A 23,417-nucleotide genomic window follows, 5' to 3' on the forward strand; every position below is an offset into this window, starting at 1 on the left:
GTGGACAAGACTCAAGGATGTTTTGAAGGAAGAAGTTCAAGTTTTAAGCATGGCAGGCTAAAGTAGTTGGATGTTTCTAAAGAATTCTCTCTTTCTTGAATATGGGTAAACACACTGTTGGCCACCTCAAAGGGGGTGTGTAGGAGAGAGCCATGACACCTAAGTCACCCCTGAAAACACGTAGTTACACTACAAGCCCATCTCCTGACTGAACAAGGGTGGACTCCACTGACACCACCTTGAACAGCTGGAGCTTCCCAAGGTCAAAACAGGACAGGGAATAAGTGGTAAAGTTAGCCGTGAAGGGCTAGCTGGTTTAGGGTTCATGTTTAGTCAATACCAGTTACACTAGGTTGCACTATTTAATGTCGTACACCGCACAAGAGGAGCCTCTCTTTTATTGTGAAAGGCATGCTAGAGATAGCTACATTTATATTTACAATAATTTATGCTAGTGTGTGGCATCTCAGCAGTCTTTTCTACACAACATCTGAGGGTCTGAAAAATTTTTTACTGCCTGTGGAATTTTCTAGGGTGCATACAAAATAGAAGGGGATGGTGATTAAAGCTGGGGTATCTCTAGCTGACAAATACATTACAGATAAATTGGTATTACTGCCCATTGTTTAAAGCCACTGGACACCAGGTTTGGCAGACTGATTTGACTGTGTTCTTTTGTCTCTTCCCACGGATAATTTTTATCTCCTCTTGCTTCAAAAGCTAACTCGCTTCCTTTGAAGGACAGTCAGCTTGACAGGGTTCAAGCTAAGCTTCTTGAACTTAAATCCAGCATGGTTGTCCCCTGACTGAATCAGCTTTAACTTGAATTGTATGTCTCTAATATTTCACACTGTTTCAATTACACTCCACAGCAGCTGAGGACTATGTGTATTCTAGTGCTAAATTTAATCAAGTGCTCCTCCAAGGTGGAAGAGAACGTATCTTCAGAATTAATGGAAAGAGACAAATGAAATCAAGCCCTGGGATCTTGGTTCTGTCCACTCTGTACCAGAGGACGTCCCAGAGAAAAGACCTTCAGTAGCAACTGAAGCCTGAAGTCTGATAATGTGAGAACTTAAAACTGCAAGGTATGAAACCCATGAAGAATGGTATACTTCATCTGGACTGTAGAATCAACAAGAATTTAATAAGTTAATCAGATCATCACCGTTCAAGTGCACATAAATTTGAATTGTTTCCCCATTATGAAGTGCTTGTCTGTAAATTATTGCAGAGAAAGCCATTTTCAAATTAATGTTCAAGCTATTAGAAAATACAAAGGGCATTTTCATTAATTGGAGACAGCTTTTCTTCCTCTCTCTTTATCATTACCTTTGTTACCCAGAATCAGTTTATCACTCAAATTTATTGATGTGTATGATTCAGTGGTGTTATTTGTTTAGAATTTGTCCTATACCTGGTGGAATAAACTCATTAACTGCAAATGAATAGTTATGTAGTCATCATCTAAAATGAGTCACTGCAGTTCTCTGAAGTCATTACACTGCCTTTGAACACAGCTGGAAAAAAAGCCTCTGTGAAGGTTACAGCTTCCCCCTCAGAGTTTAACCACCATTAATTTTCATCCCTTCCTTGGAATGGCTTCTTGTTTGCAGACAGTGAGACTCATTCTTCAGCAGAAGACCAGGGGTCCCTCTTCTACCTGAGAATGTATCAAAAATGCTGGCAAAATGTTCCATATTTCTGCTGCCACAATGTATTTGTTTTCACAGAATACAGAAGCTGGAATTCAGCAAGAAGAACCTCATTTGGGAAAACAGCTGCTTTAAAACCACAGGTTTTGGAGACAAATATGAGGTACAACTTCTCCTAAAACAAACAAATCTCCTGCCACTGAAGGTCAAAGGAAGAAGAGGGCTGGCAGACTGCAGGACATTGTGTAGAACCTGTTTCATTAAACTGCTCACAAGGACAGGAATTCCTTATTTCAGGTTACAATTCCTGCAAGGGAATGTACTGTATGTAATTAAGGCTAACTTGGGCATGGACCTCTCTTTTTGGACAAATAAATGTCTCCATAAGCTTTGCCTACATGTTTAGATGTTTCATAGTATAAGTAAACTGAACTATGTTTTCATAATACTCTTAACATTTTAAGCATCTCTTTTCATGTCCTGTATGAGAGAGACTTGTAAGGTGCTCACAGTAACGCAATATGCCACAGGGGAACAGACAAAGGATTCTTATTCACTTTTCACTGACAGCTGGAATATCTCAGTGCACCAAAGGCAAATCTACATAAAGTCATACAACCTGTTTTGAAGCCAAAATGCATCACACCGCATTCAGCATAAGCCTTTTCAAAATCCTATTGCTGGAGAGCCATTTCACTGAGAATGCTGTATGCCAGAAAAACTGTAAGAAAAAAATCCCGCTAAAACTGACAGCATCTAATCATCTTGCTCACGGCTACTAACAGCTCAGTTACTTAAATTTTTCATCTAAACAACATTAATATATTTTGTAAGCATGCTGTTTATGTTTCTTCTCCCTGTTTGCTCAAAGGCTGGGTTCATTTGTCACGAGGCCAGAGCCACCTATGAAGGGAATATCAGATGTTTGTGGCACTTACTGTCTTCAGCCCAACGCATTCCAAAATACATTGGACTCCCTCCACCTGTTTTTGCAATGCTTCTGGAGCGCATGTATAGTTGCAACAGTGTGTACAGAAGATCTGAGCCAATGCACACTGAATTCAGCAGGAGATTTTCTTTCAGTTTCTGGGGATTTCAGATCATGCCTATGGTTGCGGTTATTTCACTTTAGACAAGTTAACAAGAATTAGTCCTAATTTCTTTTCCTCTTTATTTTTTTTCTCTGGCACAGAAATATAATTAAAGACTTGGGGAGACATCTGAAATGCAACCAATGAGACATTTGATATCGCACAAGTAAAGTTTGCTTCAATTAGGAATGCAGAATTGTGTTACACAGCACATTAAATGGCCCATTAGCAGAAGTAAATGCTTCCATCAAATTAAAAACGGTTAGTTTGCTTGTTAGATTATTTTTTGCTACGGTAATTGTGTAGTATTCTGGTTTTCAACAGCACACAGCGAAGAACTGATCGAACTCCTCTTCCCTGCTTATGAGTTCTAGCAGTTGGCATATGTAGCTTTTTTGCCAGGAAATACTGGACCGTTGTATGCAATACAGCACATGAAAACAGCAGAGATAGGAAAGGTTCTTTTAAATAGTACAGATCATTCCCAGAAAATACTTAAGCATCTAAAATCCTAATTCATTTTAGATGTGTTGTGCAAACTGCTTCAAACATTATTTCTACACCGAGCATCTGTAGTTTAAGAACTCACCTTCTTCTGGAAGTAAAAAAATGAAAAGCAGAGCAGTTGAAAAGGTGTTTACAGGAGAAAGACAGCAATGCAAAATGAGTAACCTCAATTTAATTGAAAAACGCCGAGTTATTCCCCAAAAGGTTTTCTGAGGGAAGAATATCCCTATAGAAAGGCAGCTCTCCAGCACAGGAGAGCAAAGCAGGAGTCAGGACATCAATGCAGAAAGTACTGCTGGAGCAGCAAGGGTTTGTTGTTGTGCCTCCACCTGCAGCAGATAATCTTGTCACGAAGGCCAGGAAATTTGTCTGTTAGCAAAGCTGCACCTCAGGCAAACTGGCCTCCCAGAGCCTTTTTGGCTTCCACTGGTGTCACTGGGAGAGTACAGGAAAACAAAATGCAAGACATTACTGAGTTACAGAGGTCTATTCTCTGCCCCATAATGGCACCTGGGACATATTTCCTAAGCTCCCATACTTCCTGGCTCCCCTACTGAACCTAAATTAGAGTATCTGAACTTAACTTTCCATGGGTAGAAGTTCAAAACCTGCCAGTATGTCAGGTGATAACATTGCACCATGAGCCACCTGAGTTGATTACCTGGACTTCTTTGACCTCTGAAGGGCAAGCAGGGCATCCTCTTTCTGATCTGGTCCTGACAAAGCTTCCCTTTTTCTTGCAGGTTCGATTAATTATTGCAATTACTCAGAGACCTCAACTGAGATCACAGGCCTTGGCAAAACACTGTGTAGCAGGATCTCTTCTGCACCACTAGTGTCATGGGTGTATCTTCTACAGCAGTGAAGCTCAATGTCCTCAGGCTAGGCTCACCTGGGGAATGTCTCAGGCATCTCAGCACTGAGATGTGCAGAGCATAAAAGCCAAGGCATAGCTTTCTGAAGCTACGAGGATGGGCCAGGCACATAAACTCCCTCTGCATTCAGCTGGGTGAGTTGGATGGTTACACAGTTCATGGTGGCCGGGACACCAGGTGACATTCAGTACGTCACTGGGAAACACTGAGGAGGCAGCCTTTCTGTAAATCCTGTCCCCCTGAAATGTTGATGCTGTCTTGTAGACCTGAGTTAGATGTCTGAGAGAGAGACTCACAGCCCAGAGCCATCTCCTGCCACCTGAGCTCTTCCACAAAACTGAAGCTCTGGCATTAGGAAATGAAAGCCCTCATCCGTAGAACTGAGTGAGGCTCCTGCTTGCTTGCTACTTCTCCAGCCCTTCTGCTCTTGCACAGCCACCCACACTGTGGCCAGCCTCAAGGGGAGCCAGAGACAGGACCATCTACCAGTCTGTGTGAAATAGTCGTGATTCCTCTCAGTGTTTCTATTTACTTTTGCCTTCACAGTACTTAAAGGCTCCTTGCATGGCCATGAAACACTGTAATATTTTCTTTCTGAGTTATTCACTCAACCAGCTTTGAAAGAACTCACTGTACGAAGAACCTCAGTAATATTCTCCCATTTTCTGGCAACTTATATGTTCATTTGCCTTGTAGCTATGTCATTCAGAAATGAGAAATGAAGAGTAAACTCCTCTTTTCAAAAGGATCATACGTGAGTTTTCATTTCCTGATTTGAAAACTTCTGATCTTAAGCAGAGGAAAAGCCCCAGCAAAACCATTCCTTTGCTCATACATCTAATTCATCTCTGTGTGCAAAATGAGATTGTTATAAGCTGCGGCAGCTTTACTGAGCAGCCTTTGAGACACAAAGAGCTCTGACTCAAATGGAGTTAACGGAGGGTTTTTTTTTTTACGACTGCTCCCACAATGTTTAAAGTCATTCACATTTCCGCAGACTGCTTGCTGATGATTATGAGCAATGAAGCTTTGGATCCAGTTATACCCATGCTTCCATCTGTTGTTGCAGAAACCAATTCTATCATCGTTACTTTCTTGTTAATGACCTACTTCTTGAACTTCTTTAAGATACCTGTTCCCCTGTACTCTTCTTCATTGATGGTGTCAGTGGAATGGCTGCTTTTACATTCAAATGTCCTGAGCACAAAAATTTCCAGCTGAATTATGTCTGTCCTGGGTGTTGAGCTGGAGAGGAGAAAACACATTCATTTTCTGCAGCTTGTAACGTCCTGATTCTCCAGTTATTGATGCATATCATCTGACAGCAACTCCTGGTTTGGGAGGATGTTTTTATACTCACTACAGTGTCATTCATGACAAACTTACTTATCTGTGGATATCTGGGAAATGATCCCATGTTCAGCCAGTTCTTGCTTCACTTGCACATTCCCAGTGAAAATTTCATTTGTTCCAACAATATAACACCCAGCAGGAGACTGTTCAATGGTATCTTTCTGTTTTTACATAGATTTTATAAGCTGCAGTTGAGGACGATTCAAGAAGATGCTTCCTTCTCTCTCACTGTTTGAAGGTTATATTTAGGTTACTTTGGACATTTCCGTGTGAGCTGTAGTGATGCTCCATATTACCCTGTTGCCCAGAGCAGCACTGCATGACATTTGAAACTCAGAAACTTGTCTTTATCCATCATCAGCAAAACTCATGACCCCATCCTCTCTGAAAGTAGACCTCTTTCTCTTCCCCCCCCCCCCAACACTCTAGCTAAATTACCGATGTCTCTGTATTTTTAACCTCTTTCACTCAGCCTCAGGGTTTGTCCCCCCTACCCTCTCTTTTCTCCTTTGTCCCTGCAGTTGAGTTTTTTTAGCTTCTCCCCTTGGTGCTGTGTGACTAGAAGACAGGTTCCTTCTTGCCCTCACCCCTCTGTATGGAGCTTGTTTCCAAAAGGGACAGAGCAGAGCCCAGAGCAAGGCAGGTGCAGGAACCACAATAAATATATACCTGCAGTAGACTCTGGTGGAGAAGGTGACTTGATGACATGCCTAGTTAGTCAAAAGGGCATATGTATGTGCTAGGCAGCTCCCCCTGTTATAGTATATGAACATGGCATGGTGGAACGCAGATCTCTCTGCCCAACATTGCTTCTGCCTGGTGCTGAGCATTGCAGCTCCTGGATCACCACTCTCCATCACATCATATCACATGATCAAAGATGTAGAAAGTAGGCAGGGGTAGAAAGGAAGATCAGCACTGACCAACCCTTTCAAACTGAAATGCAGTCTGTTACTTTTACTTTCCCCCTACACCTTCATTAATGTCCTATTTCTGCTAAAGCAGAAGGGCAATACAATGAGACAAGCGAGCTGGTGACCTATTTTACATGTTCAGGGCACTACAGCTATATCCCAATTTACTTTTTGGACATGTTGTTTTGCAGTGCATGAGTAGACAGGAGCTGTCAATACTTTAACATCGGATGGGGAAATTGGAGGGAGCTTTGCTGACTGGAATACCGTAATTGGGTAGCTGAAGTCGTTTCTCCTCTCCAGGCAATAATGACAGGAGCATTTTATGTGATCTCTCCTCTCTTTTCTTCCTTCAAAGCAAACAAGATGGTTGAAAGAAATATGTGTGTGTGACAGATTATAGTAATGTGGCTGAGGCTTGTAATCAGTTTATATATGCAGTGATATGCTAGTTGCAGTTGGGTGGAAATGGTGGTAATGGTGAAGTTTTTTTATGGACATCTTAAAATCATAAAATGAAAAGAACTATTAATGACTCATTCATTCAGGACCATCATTGTACACAAAGTAACGGTTATTACTTCAGTGTTTTTATTTTTGCATTTGAAAGCAGATTTTCAATAACAAAGCTGGAATCAGTCCAAGTCAGATAATACGTACAGCTAAAAAGCTACATAATAGAAGGCAGAGATAAGACCTTTCATTACAGATGTGCAACAGAAAGTCCTAAGGAAAAATGGAAAAATAATTTGATGTCTCTTCCGACCACCTTTATCCCCTTGTGGAGATTGTGCTTGTTTAACCTGATCTAACTAAGTTTAGCTCACTTTGTTGGTCCTGGAATGTATTACTCCAAATGTTAATACCAGTATGTTCGCTTTATTGATACAGCCTGCACCACGGTGAAAAGAATACCCAGCTCTCGCATCCTGCAGGTAATATTTCTTCTTTCCTATCCTTGTAGGTAGGCCTATTGTTTTCTGTTTTATTATTGTACACTTGGACTTCACAAATAGTATGAGAAAAGCAATAAAAAAGAGTGCATTGAAATTTCAGTACTAAGCCAATAAACAATGAATATGCGATGACTTGTTCCTTGGGTACAGCAGTGCTGTTTCAAAGAAGTGATGGTAAACACAAATGAAAAGCGTCTTTAATCTCAGCTAGTCCTGTTCTTGTAAGTCTAAACATACTAGAAAATCATTGCTCACATTTAAATCCGTTCCTGTTCCTAGGAAGTGTTGAGGATGGCTTTTCTACACTTGTTAGGGCCTGAAAAATGTGATAATAGCCTAGTAGCCAAGGTTCCTACTCCCTGCGCTGGAGCCATGGCTGCTGAGCCTGTCTGCAGAGGGTAAGTAGCAAGGCTGTGCTTTCTTTCCCAGTGGCCACCTTTTTCAGACACAGTTTGGGCAACCTGTAAAACCTGCTCCTGTGGTGGGTGAGGTCGGGACCTTTCTTGGAAAGACTTTCTGAGATGGTCTTATCTTCCTGAAGTCAATCACCTGCTGTCTCAAGGGTACACCACGGGCCAGTAAATTCACCATTGCTAATGCAGAGGGTGCACCTGACTTTTCCCCTGGATTAGCTGCTGAATCAGCAAAAGGTGGTCCACAGGCTGCTCCAGAAATGAAGGCTTGTGGGTGGGAGTTAAATCTGAGCCTCTGGCATAGTCCTGGTGCTGCTCTAGCACGTCAGGTTGGAGACGAGGAGCTGGTGGATCTGTAAAGAGCAGTTCATCTGGGTACGGGGTACTCCAGCCTAGCTCTGAACTGTCTACTTCGGTGCAGTAAGTTAAAAAAAATCAACTTGTTGGAATGGGCTTTGGCCAGACAGTTTGCCCATGCGATTCCCAAGGAGTTAAATTTCTTCAAGTGACTGGGTGAAAACCTTCAGATTCTGAACAGGTAAGCATGCTGAATTGAATCAAACAAGCAACTAGCATGGACAGATACAGGCATCCATGAGCTTGCAGAAATACCCCATTTTCATCTTTGTTACTTTTCGAAGGAGAAAATTCATACTTGCAATGATTTTGCACATTTGGGCTTCAAAATTAAGCTATAGAGAGAGTGTGTGGAGAAAGAGTAATGGTCAGCTCTGAATTTATATTACTTTTTGATTATGAAATGGCACAGTAGGTTGTAGTCTACAGCACTTTTGCACTTACCAGAAACCGAGAGTTTCTGGGAGATTTTGCTGCACAATCTCATAATGCTAATGACTGTTAAAAAGACCAAACAGCTGCATTTATTATATTTGGTCAGGTTGTAAATATGTACATCCAAGAAGGACAACAGGCAATTTAGTAAATCAATGGTGATCAGGTTTAATTTTGCAGTGTTTACATTTTTTTCAGTTCGTCATAATGCTGTACAGTGTAATTCCCTATGGAAGGTTCCGATCTCTTAGTACTCCACCTTTTTTCTCATTCTTAGTTGTAGACATTTAGTGAAAATAATAATAATAAAAAGCCCAGCAATATCCTTCACCACCCCAGTGAACACAAAAATTAATAATCTCAGAAAGTCTGTATTCAACCTGACACAGTGAGCAATGCAAATATGGTACAAAGTCTATCTTTACATTTATTTGCAAATGTGTATAGATATGCTTCATATAAATTAATCCTCTATTTCATTATAAGGAAGGAATTATGTCTGTGGTCAAAAGGGTGGGGTACAGTTAATCTGATTTAGCACAGCATGTGAAAAATTAATTGAAAGTCAGAACTCTATAGTGTTTATTATAAAGTAATTTCACACCAGCTCAGGATTAGCATGGTAACAGGTGACAATAGGTCATTACTATGTTAATTGAAAGACAGCATGTTTTTGTAAAAAAAAAAAAAAAAAGGAAGGAAGAAAAAAGGGATAGAGACAAAATGAAATGAAAAGAAAAAAAAATATTAAAAGGCAATATTTTATCTAGGATTGGGCTGTAGTTCTGTGGGACATGTCCTAGGGAGAAGATATCTTCTGAAAACAACTCATTGGCTTTTTGGTGATAACCTTCCATTGTTCACTGTGCCTTGAAGCACAGCAGATGTTCGTTCATGTCCCCCGCACGAGTTAAGATGGCCACCTCTCTTTCCACCAGAGCAGGCTGCATCTCCAAACCAGTGGCCTGACATTTTCGTCTTGCTGACACTGCTCACCGGTCCAGGCCTGCAGAGGTGAAGGCAGGCACAAGGGAAGCGGAGCTCACATATTTACCTGGCTTGCCAAAAGGCAGTGTGGGCCCAAACAAAGCCACTGGGAGCTGTGGCGTTCTGCAGCAGTGTTCAATAGTAGAGAAAAGTCGGTTTTGTTCCTTGACAAGAGGATTAATAAAATAAAAAGACTTTCAACCCACCAATGGAAAATAGTCTGTCACTTCGATAGCACGCTGAAGCATGAAGCCTGGGAAAGCTCATCCTTCCACTTAAGCAGCAATGTCATTATCCTGGCTCGGAACAGGGATGGGTGCCACAGTGCTCGGCTGCTCCTCTATTGTGCGGCGTGACAGACACCGATGTGCAGGCATTTCCCATTATATGCTGCGACCTGAGTAGGCAGTCCTGAGCCACCTGTTTCAGCCCCTCGAAAGACATTAGGAAACTATTTTTCCCATTTTATTTGCATAATAGCAAAAGGTGTTAAATCAATTTTGGGGGCAGAAGATCATTCTACAGGTCCTCCAGCTGACAGAATACAAAGGGCGTAATATGCACTTGTGTGTAGGTGAGCCAGACAGAAGGAACTCTGTATTAACTGCAGTCACCACAAAAGGACCTTTGCTAATGGTGTGTTATAATTTAAACAAGGATCCTTTCTGAAACCAAAATAATATGCCTATGTAATGAAACTAGCTGCCTTGCTCAAAGTAAATGGAAATCCAGAGATACAGCTGGGACATGAAAATGGGAAACTCTGATTTTGTTTCCTGGAAGAAGAATTTAACCTCTTTGGAGAACCTCATGCAGCCTGCTATATGAGCTGATGAGGAATGTGACCTTTCTGCTCACCCTGCTTCAGAGAAGTTTGCAATCCAGCCTGACACAATCTGTTGTAATATGTTAATTTCGAAGCAGTTCTGCCACAAATACTAACAGTGATCCCTGAGACCTTTACATCCCAGAACAGAATCCTGCAAGACTTTGCTCTCATCTCAAAACATCCCCATTAAGGTGCCTACTTATCTAATAAAGGTCAAAAGAAAGGAAAGTGTAAACGTTCTTTGATTACTGACTACAAAGGAAAGAGCTCAGACAGAAGACAGTGCCCTTGCATTCAGTGGTCTGCTGAGACAGACAGCAAAAGAGAAATGCTGATCCTGATCAGATCACAGACCATCACCTGAAAACCTAAACTACTGCAGAGCTAAGGTAATAAGGCAATACAAGTACCTCTACGGGTAGGTGGGATAGGAACCTGCTCACCAGCCATACAAAAAAGCAGTATAATAGAAATATTTGCACATCCCTGGCAGGAGAATCCCTCAGGATATTTGGGGTAAACATGGCCTCAGGTCCAACTATGGCCAGGACATATGATTTTCCTGATGATAAGACAGAATACTGAAGTGGAAGTGTAAGTGATCAGGTTCATCTCTACAAATCATAGAATCATAGAATCATAGCTTGGAAAAGACCTCTAAGACCACCAAGCCCAACCATCCACCCAGCACCACCTTGCCTACTAAACCATATCCTGAAGTGCCACATCTACACTTTTTTTGAACACCTCCAGAGACGGTGACTCAACCACCTCCCTGGGCAGCCTATTCCAATAGGAATAACAACAAATAATAAAATACAACATTTAAAAAAGTATATTAGGACTGGTGGTTTCTTTTGTGACCATGACATATTGCTCAATAGCAGCAGCCAAGCTTTTTTTTAATGGTTTGTTATGTCTTTGCAGCTCAGTTATAGTATGGCAAAATCGTGAATAGCCCACCGAGACATTTGCAACACACACCTCTGCTCAGAAGCAATTCCTCCACTGCAGCCAGCTCGAGTCATAAGGGCCTGCCTCAGCCCAGCTGAGTCGCAAGCGATAGTTCTGCACCCTGCTCACCCCACTGCCCCGGCCCAGAGCCCCGAGGCCGAGGCCCCCCGCCACCCACCGTGTGCCTCTTCCCTGGGGACTGCCAGAAAGGCACAACCGGCACATCCCCTCCCCGTCGGCTTGCTGTGATGAGGGCTGCTTTCTGGCAAACACGCAGACAACACGCAATTGCTACAAGCAAGAGTAGAGTCAAGGGACTTTGAGACCATACTGGCACCGCTGCTGCTTCAAAGTGCTGCTGATTCCCTTTCCAGTAAATTCTCCTTTTTGCTCTCCTGTTAGGTAAAACAAAACAAAGCAAAAAGAAACACGAAAAAGATGGCCAAACTATCAAGCAACAAAGGCAGAGGGGCAGGAAAAGTGTATTATAAATGGGCTGGCAAAATTGATGAGACAAAATAGGGAAAACCTGCGTATGAAGCTGCAGCAAATGTAATCTCAAAATGTTTCCAAAAGTAATTTTTCTCTATTCATTTGTTCTCGGCTGTCTCTGGTGTTTACTCTGCTGTTCTGTGATCTTCAGCAATAACAGTTCAATTTAAACTCTGTACAGAAAGGACTCTGTCTTCTCACCTTTCTGTGCAGCTCAAGAATAGCTTACACAGCCATATTATGGCTTTGCCCTTTCTAGATGAGGAATATGTTGATATGGTTTCAGCTCATTAACTCTCTACAGAATCTCTTCCAGCTTAGCTGTCTGCGAGGCTGGAATCACCTAATACTTCAGGATCAGGGCTTTCTTCCTCTTTGGATTTCTGAAAGTGTGTCCCAAAAAGCGCAGGCACTACAAGGAAGCCCAAGGAGCTGCAGAGTTTACCTCCTGGGAAACGAGCATCCCCTCTTAGGATAATCAAATTTTGTGTATTGTGTTTGGTATTCTGGGATTCATAAAGGTTATCAGACAGGCATTTATAATAAAAGTTCTTCCTGATTTTCCTGGCATGCATGGGGAAGATGGGAGTGTTATCAGTCTGACATTTCTGTCAGAACTGGTATTTGAACCACTGGATGATTCTGACAAATGCCACCGCTGTCATCTGCTGCTCAGTTTTAATTATATCTGACTGAGGCTTTCAACGGCAGCAAGCAGAAAACTTAATTAGTTGGTTTAAGGGCTGATCTTCAGAGTTTGAAGAATCCAAACAGCTTTGCAGCATTTTTGCACGGAGGCTGCCATTTTCAGCCTGATGATGCAAGTCAGAAGAATTAATGGTCCCACTCAAAAGAAGGAAAAACAGAAAAAGACTTACAGGAATATACGTTAGCAAAACCCACCATTTTTGTACATGACATGTCCGCGTGGCAACCTTTGTGTCTAAGAAACTGCTGCGCTGGCTCACAGGTGGGTGACAGACAAATGGTAGCAGAATGCAGGCAAAAGATTGGGCACTCATGGGAACATACAGCAAATGAACATCTGTTACCTTAAACAGAATGTATACATTTATTCTGCAGTGGACTGCAAGCACTGCACTATTTGGAAAGACTGAAAGGCTGGCGTTTTCTCACACACCGATGCACTGTTCAAACAAGCTGCTTGAAAGAAGATTGCATTAACAATTTATACCACCTCTGTGTTTGCTTTCAGAGTGTTAATATGATTATATTTCTACACTATATCCTAGAAAAACAAGCATTAGCAAGATGCAATCTCAAACTGGTAATATGATGCAATTAGAATTTAACATTACATTCACATGCTGGTTGCAGTTTGCCTGCAGGGAAAAAAAAGAACAACTGAAATGACGTTGTTTTGTTCCAGAAACCCCAGGGCTGTGGGTTTGGGCACTTAATCCAGCTGTCCTTATGCAGATATGAACTAGTAGATGATGGGCTTTGCTTGTTGGTGAGGTGACATGCTCTGGAACGGTGCTGCTGGTATTCTTCAGCATGCTGCTGAATTTTATTATTTGGAAGGAATGGGCATACATCAAACGTGCCAACAGCTCTGTCTCTGTGAGTGCCAGGTAGGGGCCAAAGCACTTGATGGCTTACACAACCCACTGGATTGATGTGCTTTCATTGGCTTCCCCTGCACTCACAAGCTTTGTGCCTGTAATTTATCATTGATCACAGAATCACAGAATCACTGAGGCTGGAAGGCACCTCTGGACATCACCTCATCCAAAAACCTGCTCAAAGCAGGGCCAGTTAGAGCAGGTTGCTCAGGGATGTCTTCAGTCAGGTTTTTTCAGATCTCCAAGGTTGGAGACTCCCCAACATCTCCAGGCAACCTGTGCCAGTGTTTGACCACCCACATCACAAGGAGCTTTTTTGTCTTTTAAACAGATTTTCCTGTACTTAAATTTTTGATTACTGCCTGTTCTTCTGTTGCTGAGCCCCACTGAGAGTGGCCTGGCTCTATCTTCTTTACTCCCTCTACCAGGTATTTATATACATTGGTTAGAAACCCCTGAGCCTTCTCCTACCTGGCTGAATTGTCACAGCTGTCTCAACCTCTCTTCTCATGACTGGTGCTCCAGCCCCTTTATCATGTTTGTGGCTCTTCATTAGACCCAATCCAGTATGTCCATGTCTGCCTTGTGTGGGAAAGCCCAGGACTGGACACAGAACTCTCCACGGATGCAGTCAGGGCGCGTTGCTGGCTCATGTTCAACTCGGTGTCCACCAGGAAAGCCAGGTGCTTTTCAGCAAAGCTGTTTTCCAGCCATTTGGCCCCCAGCATGTACTGGTGCATGGGGTTATTCCTCCCCAGGTGCAGGGCTTGGCATTTCCCTGTGCTGACCTTCAGAGGACGCCCGTTCACCCATTTCTCCAGCCTGTCTGGGTCCCTCTGAATGGCAGCACAACCAGCTGGTGTGTCAACCACTCTTCCCAGTTTTGTATCATTTTAAACTTGCTGAGTGTGTGCTCTGCCACTTTGGCCAGGTCACAAATGAAGAGGTTAAACAGAGGATGGGGGAAAAAAAACTATCTAAGGAAATGATATGGCTCCTATCATTTTATTCTCGGTCACAAATCTAGTTGAGCTCTCCCTGCCTGGATGCTGACTACACTGCTCTGTTGAGTCCATATCCACTGGACCCGTACAGGTCCATGCACGTGTAGGTGTATGACTGGATGGTAAAAAGTATGCAGCCAGCTTCCCTGGTCTTCCCCTGCAAGCAGAGGGGACCTTTTGTCCATTGTTCTGCTGTGCTATCAATGGGCTAACGAAAAGATCCTCCTGCTGTGAGGGCAGTCTCTTCTCTCCTCTCCTCTTTCCCGGATTATTGTGTCCTTGATGGCTCACCTATCAAGGTGAGTATAAATAAATACTATAACATCTTTCTCCATATGATACAGGGGTTTGGTTAAAGAAGCTCATTTTGCCTTGGATAATATTTTTGCCAATGGCCATAAAGGCAGTGTATTTATAGGATATGTGATAGGTTTTTATTTATCTTTGACATTTTATAACTGAAAATTTTTCTAGACCATACTCTATAAGCAAGCTTACTTTTTTCCTTTCCATTAGTGGTTGAAAAGTCAGAATGCACTACTTTAAAGTTTTTTCCTTGCATATATTTAAGAAAATAATAAAATTCTGGACTTTTTAAAGCATGGGTTTGGATCCACACAGCAGGCAGCCATTTTGTCAGAAGCAAGCATTTTGCACAACCTGAGGGAGTGACAGCTAGCCTTGCAAAACTATCAGGTCCCAGAGTGTTAGCTTTGAACTCAGTAAAATTCATCCATACTGTTACTGTACCTAACAAACTCCACAAAACTAACTAGGCACAGAATATCCTATACGAGCTAACAGCCTCCTCAGTGCAATCATCATGGGGACTTCAGTGTGCTGTCACTTTTCCCAGCATTTTGCTATCACCAAAAGCTTTTTATCCCCAGCAGAAAACAGTACTGCAGTTACAGCAGGTCCTACTGCGGCATGGTGAGGAACTGATGTGGTTGTGAGTCTATGCAGGGGGTTATGAGTCTATGCTATCATTAGCCTCATCGCAGTATAGCTTCTGTACTGATGCAACCTCCTGTAACCTGGCATTTTCATATGAGACAGTGCAGGCCAACTTTGTGGCAAAGCATACAAGAAATCACCTTCTTCATGCATAAGTGCTAGAGCTACTGCTCCCACCCTCCAGCTGCAAGACACTGCACCATGTTTATTCTTCAGCATCACTGTGAGGGAGAGAAGACATCACAGCATCCTCTGCCCCTCCACATCCATGTATCTCCTTCTTACTCCTCATTCCCTGACCCTAGAAGTTCATGGAGGGCTCTCCCTGTCTCTCTGCATGTCTGTCACACGTCAAAAGCTCTTAGGCTATGCTCATAAGGAGTTCTGTGTTTCAATTCTGTTTCACTGCCATGTTCATAACTAAACAGCTCTGTGCTGTGGCATCCTGCTGAAGGCAGAAGGAAATTACTTCTGCCACATGATTCTCAAAAACTTGCCTTGCACCACAGACCAGCTCCTTGCAGGGCCATTTCATGGGTGCTATCAACCTGAGTGATGTCCCCAAAAATTCTAGCAGCACGCATGCATATCACTGTGTACAGCACAGACATAACTAATTGAGCCTAGCTATGCAATATACAAAGCAACATGGGAAACAGCTTTTTGGCCATGCTGTAAAACAGGGATTATGGACCTATCTTGAGCTTCCTAAACTGGCCACTTCAGAGACTACACCTTTTGCTTGTTTGACAAGTTATCTGAATGTAAGCTTTTGTGTTCAGACAGAAGGAGTCTTCAAGAAAACAGGGCCCTGCAGCAACAGCTACCAGAAGCGCTAATGATTTTAAAGAGACACCCTAGCTTAAACACACCTTCTTCCAGACCTTCAGATGTGTATCCAGTCTGTGCAAAGCATGAACTCCTTAGGGGCATACGGTGAGTGTCAGCAACCAGACACCCAGCCACACTTTGTAGAGGGGTTTGTAGTTTTATGGCTTTTTACTGGAAAAAGCACATGTGCAAAATACGGTGCCCTAAGCTTTAGCGCATCCTTGGCCTGGGCTTTGGTGGATACGTAGAAAAGCAAAAACTGCTTCACTTGGCCTCTGTAATGCTTTCTTCCTGAGATTACACCTGCACCCCACCCCAAACATGCACAAATGCATGTACACACACACACACACACACTCCCCCTGCCCCCACCCGCGACACTGACCTTTAGGAGAGGAAGCCCAGCCATTTTTCAATTTTCCAGTTCTTTTTTTCATAAAATTTTCTGGAATGCCTCAAGAGGAGATGACCGGCTCCTACCAGATGATTTGGTAATGAGGACTACGGGTCCCTTTTGGCTTATTATTTAAAGCACTTGCATCTCAGCGGAGGAGCACTTAATTTCACAACCCATTTGAGCTTTTCTGCTCACCTTTATAAAACTAATCCTCAGAGTTCTTACAGGGATGTGAAGAAAACAACGGAAAATTCAAATAAGCTGTGTATTCTAGCTAGGTTTTGCAGTTTGTAATGAAAAGTGCAGGAAACTACTCACACTGAATTCACAGCTTGCCCTTAGTCATGATCCCCAACTCCTCAGGGCCTCACAAGCTTTGGTGTTTTTTCTCATAACCCCCATGCAAGTCAAGCAGCAGCATCCTTTCTTTCTCAAGGAAGCAAAACTGGAATTCACTGAGACCAACCATGTTAAATCCACATCCTAAAGTGCACCAAGGCTTCCTGAGGATCTGGGGACTGAAATGGGCACGTGGCCCAAGTGTCTTGCTAAGTCTCCCAGGATGCAGTGAATCCATTTTCCTTCTAAATAGGCTGATGTAAATGGCAGTACTCTATTTCTGCAAAAGCCTCTCATAGATCTATCCCTTTGCCTGATGATGGCTGCAGTGTTCGTCAGTGCAGCCTCAGCCTTTTGGCTGAGCTGTCATTCTCCATCATCCAGCTAACACAGTTATTTCGGTATTATAGACCTATTATTTGACGCTGAGATACCTGGTTAATATATTAGCTAAAGGGAGAATAGTCTGCTGCCTTTAGCAGGGAATGTTGGATGCTTTTGTCTTTGAAAAGTCCCACTGGTCTTTCCTTTGTGAATGGCTGTAAATTGCTTACTGGAACTAAAATGCCACTTTTTGTCCAATTCTTTCTTGATTTTACCCAAGAGATACACAGCAGAGGTTGATTAAATTGCTTGGTGTTGCTCTCTGTCTAAAAGAGACACATGACTCTCTCAGCATATGCATTCAGGAGTCTTTAAAACCAGGAAAAAAAAAAAAGGCGTTTTCATACCCAGTTATCTGTTGTCCATTCCTTTTTTGAAAGGCATTAACATACTTTAAGACAGACTTTTTTCACTCTGTTAAAGCTATGTAAAAGTTTGAGGCCCAGTCTGAATTACAGAACATCTATCCTAAAGAGGGAAATCATCTGCCTTTTAGAGGTGTCTTCTCTCTATTCCTGGAGCTAATTTAAACTCTGAACCTAGATGACTAATGTAACTAGTATCCCAGCTTTGAGGTCATTAAAGTCAGGTGAGGTGATGCCCACTGAAGCCTGCAAAAGCTTTCAGTAATTTTCTCCTTTCAGGCAAAACCTGCTTTTAATTCTGGAGAACAGGCAAATCCTGAGGAGCATCTCCTTCATGTCTGAGAATCCAAAGATGATAACAGTGCCAAAGCAAGATAAAAGAAAAGGAGTATAACTGTTATTTCCTCTAGAAATTTTATCCCCTTCTCAAACCTTTCCAAGGCTTTCAGTAAACATCCACTTATTTGGAAGCCGGACTCACTTTGGATCCACTTCCATTCCTCAGTTAATGGGAGTGCAAAAACTAGAGTGGACATTACCGCTTTTCACACCAGCAAAAATGGTGAGGCATTCAACCTTGCACTAAAAACTGAGATGAGATGAAATATGAGATATTCTGTAAATATAAGCCCTTTAAAATAAAATGATACAGATGACATAGAAGTATAAAAATTGTTACTGACATGAATAATTCACTAACCATTGCATGGTATAAGTCACCAACTAAGTGCATTACGTGCCATTTAATAGTGGATGTATCTGAAGAAATATGGAAATTGGAATACTTTAATAACTTTCTATGTGAAAGATGATGAGACTGCCTAAATGATTAAGAGGAAGATATGTTATAATGAACTAAAGCCACTCGAGTGTAAGGTAATTTTAATTCAAATCTCCATCTGCTTATGTATAATTAAGGCTCATTTAACAAGTTAATGCCTAACAGAGAGAACTGATAAGTTTGGTATTAAAGAGCTTAAGAGAAGTAAATTAAACTGTCGAGTTTGAGGAGCTCTCATTTGAATTCCCTGTACCTATACCAAAACACAATCTTCCAGAGGCATTTCTTTACCCTGATCATACAGCCAGGTGCCAAACCTGGGGAGAAAAAGAAGGTGAGAAAACGGAATATCCTTTTTATATTTTAATTTTTGATATCATGTCAAGTCAGGAATTTGACAGCATCTTTGCTGACATGAATATTTATACTGTTCAACCTGCTCACTATATAGTGTCTATACACCATTAAGAAGACATTTTGCATGCCATCAAAAATATTTATGCATTGCAGAGATTGCCAGTGGGGTTAAATAACCTATGAAAATAAGAGGGTTGCCTTTGAAGTGCAAAAAAAAAGCAGTATTTTGATCTGTGGCAAATTTTATGTGATATTCGCCCTCTTAACTTTCTATTTTATTCTTTCTTCAAATATCTCTCCTGCAAGGTCCAGTAGTCAAAACAGTGTCTTCAACCTTTTCATCTTTCATCATGCAATTTTAATTTTCTTCTTTTGGGTTCTTATCCACTGTCAAGATGAGACTTTCCTATATTCACTTCATACTTAAAATTCTCTGTTCTCTCAATTTTTTGTCACTGGAGCCAGACGTCAGCTTTGATTTGCTCCTAGTACTTAGCAATAAGTTCAACACTCTTGGGAATGTATTGGAAGAGCAAATACCACAGTAAGTCAAATGCTTATTGCAGTGCAGATGTTTCCAAGTGAAGATAAAAAATCAAAGCTATGAGGTTTAATGACCAGCACCTAATCTCAATAAATGACTGATATAAGACATTGTTGCAATATTTGAATCTTACTATTTTGAAGCTCACTGTTTTGAAACTTTGTGTTTTGTTCCTAGGACAAAACAGACTTTCCTGATCAGCTTTAGCATCAGTCTAAGAGCAGAAAAATTAGGGACTGAATTATTTAAAATATATGAAAGAGTAGAACCAATGTCTTCTCAAATTGAATTCTAAGCAATGGAGGTCCTTAATATTTAACAGAAAGTGAAATGTTCCTCTGTGTATACATCTACAGATTAACACAATTTACTGTTTGTAGCAAGTCTCTTCATTATAAAAGCATCTGGGTTAATACGCATTTTATATGTTACTGTGTGTCACACAAACAAAGGAACATATGTTTTCAAAGGTCTTCTTTTTCTCCAAGGCTTGAAAATGCACTCCGTATAGGGACGTCACCAAAGACATTTGCAGCACTTCAGCAGAATGAGCTTCAAGTGGCACAGGAAATGTACCAAAGGAACCAAATCACCTAAAATTGACTAGAGATGAAAACCTACAGTTACAGTCAGACACAGGTTTCCATTTGTGCTGGTAAGCTAGCCTGGGAGAAAAAAAATGCTTCTTTTAGTGAAATACCTCCTCCAATATTTATTACCTTTCAATTTCAGAAAAGTCTTGTTTCTAAAAGAGAGGGAAAGAGAAAGAAAAGAAAAGAGAGAAGAGGAGAGGAGGGGAGGGGACAAGAATGAAGAATGGAAAAAAGAGAGGGAAGGGAGGAAGGGAGGGAGGTTTAAAAGTGCAAGATGAGATTACAGAGCCAGAAAATTCATATTGTAAACCAAATTTAAAATCCAAATGCAAAAAAGAAAAGGTAGAAGCTCATACCTACACCACAAACTAGTCTGGAGTGGGAGGAGGCACAAGTTTTCCCTGTGGAACATTGCTGATGGCCCTTCCTTGGTCCCTGAGTACCTCCCAGAATATATCGTGCTGGGATGGCCCTGGTCTCCTGGATGACACCATCACTTTTGGATTTTGGGATACTGTTTTGGGACACATTTGTACCTTTACCGAAGAAAGAAGCTTTCAGCAGGGAATATTGGCATGAGACAGACTAGTTAGTGAGGACTGGGTCCTGTGCTCTGCCCCTCCCCATGGTCTAGTGAGTGTGAAAAGCAGCACATACATCTGGATGTAACCCCACTGTAAGTTTTACTTTACAGTTCATATCAGCAGTTAACATCATGCCTGTAGCTCAGCCCCACTACCCACAGCTATCACACCAAGAATGGTATGAGACAACCTCCCCCCCTTTGAGCTACTTCATCTTGATTGTGGGGGAAAAAAAGTGTATTTCTAAATATCTGTCTAACATGACTTACTGGTCAGTTTTTGTTTGTGAAGTAGTCTTCAACATCAAAGCAAGCAATCTTCACAACAGAATAATTTCCCTTAACGTCACTGATATAATTGTTTTGAAACACTACACAAATGCTATATTTTCTTGCCTTAGAACCAGATGAACTGGGCCAGGGAAGTCAAGATCCTTAACCGCCAGGAGCAGGGAAAAGCTGCACATAGCTGAAGGTTCTCAAAGCAAGAGCTGGACCCTTTGCCCAGGAGGACAGGAACCCGCTCTCTGCCAAGAAGGGCCCAGGGACTACACTCGGGCTGGCTGTCTTGCCATGTGCATCCCAGATCCTCAGGTTGCTCCTCATCTCTGAGGTGTCATCTAAAGCCAGTCAGCTGTCCATGTAGGAGCTGACATTGGGGCAAGATTAATGGTATCTGAAAACTTGGGAAAAATCTATACACGGTGCAGTTATCTGTACCTAAAAACTGGAGCAAAGGGCTTAGCCTCACAAATGCAGCAATAGCCATCCAAGGGGAATGTGCTTCTTTCCACAAAGAAACGGCTGCAGAGTAAAGGCATTTAAAGAAAAAAAAAAAAAACTGTTTATGATCCCTCTGCAACATCCTTTCTCCCCCAGCAGGCGTTAGCCAACAGGCCTCTCTCCCAGAGAGTAACACCACCAGGTTTGTGACAGCTGCTCTGCTTTGCTTTAGCCAAATGCCAGTCCCCATCCCATTCATTTTATCCTGGCTCCTCAAGAGCATTTAATGTTGTGAAAAAGCAGTAGGTCCATAAAATGGATATTAATAGAGCACTTAGCACATACATGTTTGTGATTAGCAGCTTAAAGATTAAGAACTCAAGTAAAACAAACCCTGAAGTAATTCCAGCCTTGAGTCAGGAAGTATTTTAGCACTGAAGCCATGTCATGCACCAAGGGTGCTGTTCTATAATTTGTAGTAAGAAATGGGGGCTGGAAATGAACATTAGTTAAATAAAAAAAAAAGGAAAAAGCTAGGCATTATGATATTAATGAATATTTCAATCCCCACAAGTTCAGAAAGCATAATGCTGCCATTACTGTATCATCTCTTCTGAGATCCTGCCACTTACAGAGCAGTGCATCAAGTACAGACTAGATTTCATCTCTGATTGCTCTCATTCGATTCAGATAGTGTTATCAGTTTCTTTCTTTTGAACAATGTAATAATCTGATGTGGTAGGTTTAGTTTATTGTCATGATCATATCAAAAATATCATTTTCCCTTTAAGGGTACTTACACTGGAGAGGACGATCCAGGCATCCCACAGATTTTAACCTAACTTCTGGTGAGCAATGCTCCTAAATCAGCTGGCAACACAGTTGTCAAGTGACACAGGATAACTTTTTACAAGGCCATCTTGCTGACTTCATAGGAAAAACTACCTCCCACTGCTCTCAGCTGGGTACCAGGGTTGCTGGCCAGATGAGTGGGACATTAACTCCTTCCCCAGCAGTGATGTGGCTGTGATAACACACCTGTGCAGCTCCTCTTCCCTGCCTCTTGCTCTTTATCTCAGAGCTGCAAGCAACCTTCTTAAGCAAGATCTGGTCATGTTGCAGTTGGAAAACATTTTTATTTCTATGTTCCTTCATATAAAAAAACAATACTTCTCACAACAGACAAGTCTTCTTTCTTTAAAGATTTATGACAACATGAACTGTATTTCGTTTCTAATAATTTGCCTTGGTGCTAAAATGTTATTTTCCTCCCTAAAAATTACGACATTTGGAAAAAAGTACATGCAGGAATAACCAGCATGTGGGATGTCAGCCTTGGATTTCACTGATAAGGAGCTGCTGAGATGAGGGAGCACAACACTGAGTCCTGCCCTGCAGAGAAACCAGCTGAGAGCAGTGAAACACTTGCCTGCCATTCACCCCTCTGCATCACCACCCCAGGTGGCCTTGCAGCCCTGCTCTGCGGTCGTGTGTTTATCTTCCACGCCAGCAGAAATGATCAATCCATTTCATCAGGGTAAAACACAACACTTCTTCTCCCAAAGCCTGCTTAGGGAAGAAAGGAAATGTCACTTAAAAACCATAGTTATGAAGACAGGAGAGAAAACCATGGGCTGGTGGAAAACCCCCAGACTAAGGATTGGGCAGGGATGCGCTGATGCCAGGAAGTGAAGAAGGAGGGAGAAGGTGGCTGGGCTCTGGCAGGCATACGCCGAGCTAGAAACCGTGCCACAGTGTGCCACCAGCAGTATTGCTGTATCACCTCTCACTCTTCTCTTTACAGACCTCCTCAGATTTGGATGCATTTCCATTCACACCTTGTTAATGCACAGTCTCTAGAAATGTTGTTTATTTGTTTCTCTAATTATTCTCTTATTACTTAACACACACAAACACACACACACGCGCGCCTCCACCCAGTTAGGTCTTTTCTCTAATTAGACATGGGTTTTCCTAATGTTATTTCTCAGTGATAGAATAATGATATTGCATTCTCTGAAGATTCAGGTTGTTCTCTGAATTTAAGTGTCATAATAGTTTGAGAGGAGCTTTGAGTCGTGATTTAATAATGGGAAGAAAATAGTAATACTGTGTCTAAGGGAAAGGCATAACAGTAGCGATTATCTGGAGCTGA

Source organism: Opisthocomus hoazin, chromosome 8, assembly GCF_030867145.1.
Source record: "Opisthocomus hoazin isolate bOpiHoa1 chromosome 8, bOpiHoa1.hap1, whole genome shotgun sequence".
NCBI classification, from domain to species: domain Eukaryota; kingdom Metazoa; phylum Chordata; class Aves; order Opisthocomiformes; family Opisthocomidae; genus Opisthocomus; species Opisthocomus hoazin.